The following is an 11,490-nucleotide window of genomic DNA, read 5'->3' as shown; positions in this document are numbered from 1 at the left end:
TGATAGAAACTTATGGGTATATTTGGGTGGATGCTGGGCTACGCATTTCTGTAAGTACGACTCATGGTTAATAATCATCTCTAGAAAGGCCTGTCTCAGTTATAAAATATTTCACTGAATTGTGTCCCACATTTATTGAACACCTACTTCTTACCAGACATGGGTTTCAACTGCATGGAGGTTGCTCAAATAAGGAGGCTTTAAAAATACTCCACATGTGAACATCTCTACTGACAGAGTGTGATCTTGAAAAAGAGTTCTAGGCCCATGAATTATCTATTTGCTGAACCCAGTGAGATAAAGGGAACAGCTAAGAAGAACGAGTAAATAACAAAGGAACAACAAATAACATCGGCAGGGCACTTCAGAAAGCAGAGGCGGCCACTGTATTTTACTTAAGCCTTCAATGATGCAAGGCTCATCTTTAATTAATAATTGGGGATCAATGCAGTGTGTTGGCATCAGCCAAGATGGTTGCCTTGAATAGAGTAAGATTCATTTCAAGGCAAAGGTCTCTCAGAGTCTCCCTGGAGAAGCATTTAAACCTCAGCTTATATCTACCTTCCTTCAAACATATCTGATGATTTCCCCCTTTCCTGTTACAGCAGGATCAGACCTGTTTCTACACATTTTCAAACACTATTATTCCCTGGTGGTCTCAGCCTGTCTATCCACTGCAGCCTCCTCCGGCTTCAAGGCACACCAGGTGCCATCTGCCCTCCCAGCCCACCTTTCCACCAACAGACACCCTCTTATCTTAACCCTGTCTCCCCTCTGCTTACTTCATCTCTCCTTCAGCTGCTCTAAATTCCCCATATCCCCTCCCTGGATGTTTTCACCTTCTGCTCTTCTGGTTCCTTGCTGATCAGCTGCCCCGTAACCACGCTCCAAAAATGCCTCTTGTGGCATCTGCCTCAGTTTTCAGCTTTCCTGAACTTTGTTTAGGATCTGGCATTATCTTCCGTTATCATCTGGTCTCAGGAAACAGTGATACATATTCATACTGTTATCATTGCGTTGAGTTAGTCGCTCAGTCATGTCTGACTTTGCAACCCCGTGGACTGTAGCCTGCCAGACTCCTCTGTCCATGGGATTCTCCAGGCAACAATATGGAGTGGGTAGCCATTCCCCTTTCCAGGGGATCTTCCGGACCCAGGGATCAAACCAGGGTCTCCTGCACTGCTGGCAGATTCTTTACCATCTGAGCCACCAGGGAAGCCTTGCTATCACTGCTATCACTGATCAGCGTTATTTCTAGGGCAGAGTGAACATCCCAATCTCTTCTCACAGACCTAAAGGCAACTGGAGATGTCCAGAGGCCCACACACCTGTCCCAAGGAGCGCCTGTCCTCTGAAATGCTCTTCACGTTGGATTTCTTTGCCTGTGGGAGTGTGTCTAGGAAATCCCCTCAACTGTAAGCATTCCCCAAGCCTGTGCTGTCAGCCACATTCTAGATCACACTTGCTTCCTTAGGGAATCTCAACTCCTTTTATGAGCCCAGGTATGACTCTTCTGTGGATGAGCCTCAAATGCACACTGAGTTCTGCAGTCCACGACCTACACTTCCACGAGGACACTGCAGTTTCACTTCAATCTTCCGATGACCCAGAACAATCTCCTTCCCTCCCCACTCCTTCTGAGAGGCTCTCATTGGCATCACGAAGGTTCCCGCGACCTCAGTTCATGGACTCCCTGCTTCTCCCTTGGCTTCTGCAAGTCCTGCCCACCATCTTACGACGCTGCCCCTGTATCTGGGCATCACCTCCCACCAAGTCTCACTGCCACCATTCCAGCTTGTGCCTCCAAGACTCTTGGGTGTCCACAGTGCTAGCTCTAAGCTGTGCTCACAGAATTATCCCCCTCAAGCAGGGCCTTACCCCATCACTCACCTGCTCACAAACAGATAATGGCTCTCTGCCACACTCTGAATAAAGTTCAGACTCCACAGTGTGCATTCAGGGTCCTTCAAACATTTTAGCTGTGCCCCATGAGTACTTCCTGGACTCTGCCCCCTACTCCGTGGACACCGGCCTGGGTGCTCCCTGAATGCATGCACCACGGTCTGGCCCTTCCTTCATACGCCCATTAGAGGCTGTCTCCTCCAGGAAGCCTTCCCTGACTCACTTGGACAACAGCTAATCTCCTGGAAAGGCATCTTATACCTCCCATGTGGCATGGATTATCTTCACCGTGATGATTTATTTCTGTATCTTATTGTTATTCTAGAGCATAAATTCCATGAGAGGAAAGGAAATGAGGAACACCGAAGATCTTGACCTTACACACAGAATTCTTTTTCTCTGCAAATTTTTCTGTCGCCAAGAAAACTTCACTCCGTAAAACACATTTGCCCTGGCCCAACAGATGAAGAGTAAATTAACAGTGATCTGCTCTCTCCCCATGACACTGGGGCTTTCATGGTGTGCAGGGTACTTCTGGTTACCTTGTTTCACCAGGTCATCACAAAAGCCCCGAGATGTGGCCTGGTGATCTTGATTTATGCCAACCAGGAGACCAAAGTTCCATGTGACCTGGTAACACCTGTTCATCCTAATTAAGTAAGGGAACCCAGGATTCTGAGTCATGTTAACAATCCGCAAGCTCTAGATCCTGGCTACCCTCAGCCACCCTTACTTATCTTTTGAGACTTGCACTCCCTTGAAAGGGCAAAGGACACTGTCATCTGTGGTCTCCAGGGTGTCCCTTTCTTCCACTAGTCTTGACAAACAAATAAGATTTTTTTTAAAGGCCTTGAAGCAAAACTTTCATGTGTTTGTAAAAAAAGTAAAAACAGAGAGAGAAAAGTAGATGTTATATGCACCGTGACAAAGTGGTCTTTTGATTACGATTTCCATCATGATTATCATCGTTATTATTCACTGAGGATTTCAAGTTTGCATTTGAAGTAGTAACTTCCACTGGCCAAGGAGTAAGACATTATATGGCTTCATGGTTCTTGTTATCAGTGGAGATGGAGCCCCATCTCAGAAGTTCAGAAGTTTAGGAGAGAAACTGCTAAGGTGGGGAGTGTGTGTTAGTTGCTCAGTCATGTCTGACTCTTTGTGACCCTATTGACTGTAGCCTGCCAGGTTCCTCTGTCCATGGGATTCTCCAGGCAAGGATACTGGAGTGGGTTGCCATTCCCTTTTCCAGGGGATCTTCCTGACCCACGGATTGAACCCAGATCTCCTGCATTACAGGCAGATTCTTTACCATCTGAGCCACCAGGGAAGCCCAAGGTGGGGAGACATGAGTGGAAATAAAAGAAGGAAATAGGGAGACCTTCTGACTAGTTCTCCCTTTAGAACAGTGCCAGGCAACCAGCTACATTTAAAACTTTCTTCCTAAAGGCAGGAAAGACCAAAACACCGCACCCCTTATCCCAAGTGTCCAGCTTGCTGGCTTTCCATCAGCTGAGCACACTGCATAATGCACACCCAGACTGAGCAATAACTCCCAGCAGGACCCTGGACACTCCTCTGGCTTCCCTTCCCATCATACCTTGCTTTCCACAAAGGGTGAGCCCTCTCCCTCGCTAGTCACGTCTAACTAGCTGGCTACAGCTGAAGTCAACCCTTCGACTGTTCTGATCAGGACAGTGTGTGTTATTTGAGAAACCTTTTAATGGGGACTTCCCTGGCGATTCAGTGGCTAAGACTCCACTCTCCCAATGCAGGGGGACCAGGTCCGTTCCCTGGTCAGGGAATTCGATTCCACATGCCGCAACTAAAAAGGTCCCACGTGCTGCAATGAAGATTAAAGAACCCACGTGTTCCAACTAAGACCTGGTGCAGCCAAATAAATAAATACTTTAAAAAAGAGAGAGAAACCTTTTCTGGCAGCAATTGCCATTTCAAAGCAGAAAAAAAAAAGTGTGTGTGAGGGAGTAATTTTGTGTGTAGGAGAAAAGTGTTTCTAATTTTCAATCCTGAAAATGTGAGGGGAAGAAGGAAGATGTGAAGGAGGGAAATAAGTCGGTGGATGCAGCCTCTCTGCTTTCCCCAGTAGAGGCTGGACGCCTTCCAGCGACGTGCCATTTTGAGAAAGGAAGCACACAGCATTGCCCGTCCGTACCTGCTGGGGCAGGTCGGCTCCCCCTTCCCAAGCCTCTGGATTCATGGCTAGGTCTCTGATCATTATTTCCTAGCACAATGTTCACTGGAAGCCTGATACTGTATTGAACATATGGTTTTCATTTTTTTTTCCCCCAGTTTTGAAGCAGAGAACAAGATGGAGAGTGTCACAAACCTAACTCCAGGATTTGCTGGTTCTGCCAAACTGTGTAAGGGGAAACTAACTCCAGGCTGATGCCCGTCCTGTGCTGGAAGCTTCGGGAAGCCTGGGAGGACCCACTGACCGTGGACTGATGACCTGATAAAGTATCCGGGCCATGTCAGAGCTTCTCGGTGACTTTCTGCACTAAAGTAAAGGATCAGAACTTCAAATAAAAATCCGTAGCCGCAGAACAGTTAACTCAAGACCCAACACGTATCTGTCTAAGGGGATGGATATTAACTGGAGAATCCGTGATGTTTGAATTGCAACCTTCCCCAGCCTCACATCTTGAGCGGTTGGCCCGTCGGTGTAGCCAAAAATCACCCCTCCCCTCAAAATGAATTTCTCTGATCAATTATTTAGTGTGGTCTGGGTTATACAACATCAGCTTCACCCTGAGGGGGAACAAATTTCATGCTCCCTCGTGGCCAGCTGGAAAATTTGCAGTTTCAATTAAAAAGGCAAATTTTCAGTGTGGCAAAGACGGTTGGCTGAGTTTAAAGGACATTAATGAAAATAGTAGTTAAAAAAAAAAAAAAAAGAGCAACGTTGTGATGGAGTAGGAACCCAGGGACCTTCAGGTTAAATATCAACCTGGGAATTTTCCTAAGAAAAACTGGAGGGCTTATCTCCCCTCAAGTTTTAAAGTCTTAGAACAGGCCCTCTTTGGGCTTTCTCTAGATGAAGCCTGGTCAGTTCATCGGGAAAATGGTTTACCAATCTCCCCCCTTCTCTTTATTTGCTTAGGGCGGCCCTGAGTAGGCCTGGCAGAACAGAGGGAGAAAATCCTTCCCGGTTTCTCCTGCTCTAGGAAGGAGGGCGGGTTAGTGCAGCCTGCTGTCGATGGGAGCTGGGATTAATTAGTTCCTTCGGTGACCTTGGCATCTACTGAAGGCTGTGTGTCTAAGCCGCTAAGGACTGTGCTGAGAGCTGCAGAGAAACTTGGGAGGGCTCGGAGCTACTGCTAAAACGATCACCTTTCTGTTGTGCCAAAGACAAACACAGCAAAACACAATCCCAAACCAGGTACTTTACCTCTGAAAAGTGCCTTAGTGTGGTGTTCAAACTGTGTATGTATTATTCTATCATCTATCAATCAATCTAGATCTATCTATCTATATACACTAATCTATATCTATAGCTATTTGTATATACATTTATCTATATTTTTATCTACCTATCTCTTCTGTGTATATAAATATTAATCTATATCTATAACCATCCATCTATATATAGTACCCTAAATCTATATCTATCTGTATCTATATCTTTATTAATCTATATCTAGATCAATATGTGTGTACGTGTGTGTGTGTGCGTGCATGCATGCTTAGTTGCTCAGTTGCGACCCCATGGACTGTGTCCCACCAGACTCCTTTGTTCATGGGATTCTCCAGGCAAGAAAACTGGAGTGGGTTGTCATTTCTTCTCCAGGGGATCTTCCTGACCCAGTGATTGAACCTCAGTCTCCAGCACTGCAGGCAGATTCTTTACCATCTGAGCCACCAGGGAAGCCCCATCTAGATTAATAGATGTGATGTATTATATAGATGGACTTCCCTGGTGGCTCAGACGGTAAAGCGTCTGTCTACAATGTGGGAGACCCGGGTTCAAGCCCTGGGTTGGGAAGATCCCCTGGAGAAGGAAATGGCAATCCACTCCAGTAATATGAGTGTATTATCTATATATTAATCTAAATCTATCATCTATCTCTTATCTATATCTATTTATCAATCATTCTATGGGTAGTTTTGCAGGTCAACACCCAGGAACTCACCTGTTATTTCAGGAGGTGCCTAAAGCCTCCCGTTGGAACGGAAGTCAATTTTCAATCATTCCATGCCACTGGGGAAGCTGTCTGTCCCTCCCCCATGTTGCCCCTACCCATCAGTTTTTCCCCACTGCACTCAAGCCTGAACAGAGCCTGGGGGAACATGGAGAACCCCACCCCCTCCTCTCCTACAGCTGGTTCAAGGTTCAAGTATAACAGCGATAAGTGTCACCAATGCGACAAAGCTGCCAGAAACACTGCGAGTCTTAGGTTGCATAAATAAAAGTATCATTTCCTGAAAATAACCGGGGGTGCTAACTGCTCCTATCAGAGGAAGCTTGCTTGTTGTCTTTAAATACATGAAGGAGCTCGCCTGCTGACGGGGTATTTGACTCTCTGGGGGCATCCCAAAGGCCTGAACACGGCCTGAGCAGTGGAGGGCTTGGGGAGTCACATCGCATTTCAGCACAGGGGAGATATTTTATAACGAAATGTTGTGGTCTGCACGCATCACGGGGTCGTGATTGTCGAGACGGACAAGCAGCAGTCGGGCAGCACTACGGTGGAGGGTAGACAGGAATCCCGCCAACTCCTTCCAACGGGGCATCCCCACTGCTTTTCATCTGACGTTTGTGGGTTCTGTCAGTTGGGAGGCTCTCAGAATCGGGGGAGGTGTGCAAAGCTGCTCCACCGACTCTCACCTGTCTCCCTTCGGCTCCGCCTTCTGATACCTGAGCACCTGGAGGAACAAAGACGCGGTGGAAGCAGCAGGTCACAGAAAGCAAAGAGTTAAAAAAGGGCAAAGCTCTGCGTGGGTCCCACAGCCCCAGAGGCCGCCAGTCCCTTTGATCCTGCCTCTTAATTGCAGCTTAGTTGCAACAGGGGACTTTGAAGAAAAGAAACAAGGAAACTCTGGAGATAGGGTTTGTTTTGTTTCCTGAGGGGATGGTCTTTGTGGTGGCTGCCAGGAAGCTGATACTGCAGGGTTCAAATGAGGGGCTTCCTGAGGCGGTAAATAAACCACCCTTTCCCCCAGGTGAGGGCCAGGTGTGACCAGAACCCCAGAGACTTGGGGCCTCCGTGTGCCATTGAGTGGGGATGCCAGGTACAACCTTGGCAGAGAGAAGAGGCCACGGGTCCGCTCAGGACCCGCTGAGCAAGAGAGGAGAGCCTGCCACGTGAGGATGGTCTGGAGACGCAGCCAGAGAGGAGGGCCACGCGTCCTTGCCGGAGAACGGGTGACCCGTGTGAGTGGAACAGCCCTGCCTGGGAACGGAGACATTGATGGAAAGGCAAAGGGTCTTCCAGGTCCTCAGAGCATCACTGATTCAAGGGACATGAAGGTGAAGGTGAAGTCGCTCAGTCGTGTCCGATTCTCTGCGACCCCATGGACTGTAACCTACTAGGCTTCTCCGTCCATGGGATTTTCCAGGCAAGAATACTGGAGTGGACTGCCATTTCCTTCTCCAGGGGATCTTCCCGACCCATGGATCGAACCCGGGTCTCCCGCATTGGAGGCAGACGCTTTAACCTCTGAGCCACCAGGGAAGTGGGAGATGAACCTGGGTGAACTCCGGGGGATGGTGAGGAACATCCATGCTGTCGCAGAGTCGGACACGACTTGGCAACTGAACAACAGCAAGAAAATGAGGGTGGTAAAGCCGTGACAACACAAAGCATCTCACTTCTGTACCGGCCTCGCCACTGCACGTGGTCCACTGACAGCATCTAGAGGGCACCTCGGCCGAGGCCTTTCCTTAAGCGTCTTCCTCTGCGCATGCGCACACAGACACGGCGGAGGCGCGGGCCGAGGAAGAGGGCCACTCTTCACAGCACGTCCCGGAGACGCCGCTCCAGCGTCCTGGGTGATTTCCCAGGTCCTCCGTGAGGAGGAATTCGCGGCTAACGCTGAACTCATGCCCGAGCAGCCTGCCAGGACTTGCTTGTTTGCCTGTTCCTTAACCGTTTAGTGAATTCTGCTAACGGTTCATGCAAACGTGAGAGAAATTTTTCTAAAGCAAATCCCTTTTTTGTTGCTACCCCACCCCCCACCCCCGAGGAAGCGCCGTCAGAAAAGGCCTGGGTGTTTGGAGACGCGCCAACTGGAATCTCGGCCTTGCTCTGTCGCTTGTTCGTGTGTGACCTTGGCAAAGAATTCAGTCTCCTGGGACTTCATTCTCTTCATAAAAAGGTTTAACTGACTTGATGCACATAAAGCTCTTAGCAGAGGGCTTGGCATATAGTAGGCACTCAATAAACTCAATAAAGACTTGGTGCCTTTTGGCCCTAAAAGGTTATTGCGTAAATTAAAAATGCATAAAAGTACTGGCCATCTGTGTGTGGACTAAATGGGCAGTTGGGCAGGGCAGACTTCCGCTAAATCAGGTTAGTGAGACTCCTGGCCCAGGAAAGAGGAGGCCCTAGGCTGAACAAACAGAAAAATGAAGCCCTCAAGGGCAGGAAAGAAAGACGGACAGGAAACAAGACCTCAGACTGTCCACGGTCAGGCCTGGATGTTCACTGAAGCCACCACCTAAGACAGCTGCCATCTCACTTTATGTTTTTACTCATCGCACACAACTTCAGAACTAGCATTTTTTAAATGTGATGTTAATTGCACATAACACTTCCTCTATACTCTTTCTGTTCTTTGGAGGAAGAACCAGCATTATCTTAAGGGAAATGCTGAGCTGCTCAGGGGTCCCCAGACTGATCCACTGAGGCCGTCAGAGCTCCAGGCTCCAGCTCTGACCACCATCAAGAGGAAAAAGTCTACAGCTGATTTTGAACACGGATATTTGGTAGGAAAAAAATATCTCTGGAGCAGACGTGTAAACAGACACACCAGCCTTCCCTGGAGGCGGTGAGAAGTCTCCTAGGGAACTGGTGAGAGTCTGTGTCCACAAAGAAGAGACAGCCACTGCGGGCATGGGGGCCATCCACAGACGTCGGCTGCTGTGACCAGAGATGCTAGAAATGCCGAAAGGCTATCTTCACGGCCTGAACCACAGCAGCATCGTGGCCAGCCTTGTGGGACAGACTCAACCTTAGCTCCAGTCTGAGCCTGGGCAGCCTGGAAAGGCCTCCTGTGTGGAGAAGGCATGTCCTGGCCCTCAGCCCTGCAGAGGCTCCATGAAAACCATCTCAGACTCAGAAATCCACCACTGTCGACGTTTATGCCAGCAAAGTGTTCTAGAGCCTTTAGGACAAGCAAGGAAGGTCATCCTCCTCACCTGGGACTTTGTTAGGCATGCAGAAGCTCGATTCCCACCCTGGATCGACTGGATCAGACTCTCTCGTTTCACTTTAGATCCCCAAGAAATGCTGCGCACGTGAAGGTCTGAGGGCGCTGCTCTGGCTTCCTCACCGTGGGCACGTGGGTACCGTCTCATTGTCTTCAAAGGAGTCCTTATGGCTGATTCAACTGAGACCTTGGAGCCAAGAATGAACGGACCCCGGGTCTTCGACAACAGGGAGCCTAGTGTCCAGTGGTATCTCCAATCACTCTGGAATTACTGTCCTAACCAATTAGACCCTCAAAATGTATATTTTGAGATATAGATGCATACATGTTGATAATTGTTGGTTTTAAATGCTTTCTTTTGATTATTAGTGAAGACTCACTCTTTAAATATTCAAGTATTTGTGCCTGTGTGTGTGTATGTTGCTTTTGTTGCTTAGTTGCTAACTAAGCTAAAGAGTGTATGACTCTTTGCAACCCCATGGACTGCAGCACGCTAGGCTTCCCTGTCCACTCTCTCCCTGAGTTTGCTCAAATTCATGTCCATTGAGTTGCTGATGCTATCTAACTATCTCAGCCCAATGTGAAGAGCTGAGTCATTGGAAAAGACCCTGATGCTGGGATAGATTGAAGGCAAGGGTGAGAAGAGGGTGGCAGAGGATGATATATATGTGATATGATATATATGAGATATGATATATATATATGTGTGTTTGTATATATATATAACAGGAAATTTTCTTTATCCATCTGGTGTTCTATCACTCTCACCATGGCAGTGAACTGATATTTGCCTCCAGGAGGACCATGGCCTGAGCACTCACGTCAGAGAGGATAACTATGGCAGGATAATGTGCCGAGAGCCATGGAGGCTGTGCGTAATAGGCATATGCTTAACAGTCTTGGTGACTCATTTTTGATAGACAGTTTTGCTCCTTTGTGGGTACTTGTTTTCGTGGTTCTTTGCTACCTCTTACTCTCTTCTGAGCCCTGACAGTCTCCCCAAGGCTCATCCTTGATCATCGGCCTGCCTCCGCTGATGCTGCCTTCTTCTTGGACGTGGTAAGCACTCCTGGCCTCCACAATGGCTTCCATACAGGTGTGTCTTAGTTTACATTTGCAGCCTGGTACCTGAGCTTTTCTCCATTTTACGCTGTCATATGTCTATGGATGACCCACTTGGGTGACCCATCATTAGTTAAAACACCATGATCAGGACTCAAAACTCATCCTCTCTCCCTCTCCTGACCCCATTCCCACTGACTGGCCCCCTTTCCCATCTATCCCCATTTGCTGTTAGGATCCCACAGATATTTCTCCTGCCAGAAACTCCAGTGTCATTTTGGCTCATCTAAGCTCTCACCAGTCTCTGCTATTTTTCCTTCAAGACACCTTTTAGATTTGCCCTTTCTCCTCCATTCTCCCACTGCCATTCTAATCCAACTCCTTTACCACATGACGTCTGAAATATTGCAGAAGTTTTCTGGCCGGTGGCATCACTTGTTATAAATTTTCTAACCTCTGACCTGATCTTATAAGCTCAGTTCAATCCTTATAAAGCATTAGATGTGATGTTAACAAAAATGAAACTCCTCCACATGGCTCTTTGAAAAGTGAAAGTGAAAATGTTAGTCACTCAGCTGTGGCCAACTCTTTGTGACCCCATGGACTGTAGCCTACCAGGTTCTTGTGTCCATGGAATTCTCCCGGCAAGAATACTGGAGTGGGTTGCCATTCCCTTTCCAGGTCTCCTGCATTGCAGGTAAATTCTTTACCATCTGAGTCACCACAGGGCTCTTTAGTTCTTCCATATTCTGATTTTCCCTGACTACATCTAAACTAATTTCTGGGTGGGAGGAATTGTGAGATTGGGATTGACATATATATATTATTGATACTACGTATAAAGTAGACAACTAGTAATTAGCCTCCAATTAAAATAAATAAATTTATATTTTAAAAAAGTAGACAACTAATGAGAACCTACTGTGTAGCACAGGGAACGCTATTCAATGCTCTGTGTTGACCTAAATGGGAAGGAAATCTAAAAAAGATATATGTTTCAGTTCAGTTCAGTTCAGTCGCTCAGTTGTGTCCGACTCTTTGCGACCCCATGAATCGCAGCACGCCAGGCCTCCCTGTCCATCACCATCTCCTGGAGTTCACTCAGACTCACGTCCATCGAGTCAGTGATGCTATCCA

The 11,490-nt window shown here is 47.6% G+C and overlaps 1 protein-coding gene across 6 annotated transcripts in view; it reads right to left on the bottom strand.

Annotated features, from left to right (window-relative positions):
• Positions 1–11,490, bottom strand: part of MBNL2 (muscleblind like splicing regulator 2) — a 169,054-nt gene that overhangs the window by 149,203 nt on the left and 8,361 nt on the right. The gene's annotated exons all lie outside the window — the stretch shown is intronic.

Source organism: Oryx dammah, unplaced genomic scaffold (genome assembly GCF_014754425.2).
Source record: "Oryx dammah isolate SB20612 unplaced genomic scaffold, SCBI_Odam_1.1 HiC_scaffold_24, whole genome shotgun sequence".
NCBI lineage: Eukaryota > Metazoa > Chordata > Mammalia > Artiodactyla > Bovidae > Oryx > Oryx dammah.
This window is presented reverse-complemented; position numbering and strand designations above follow the sequence as displayed.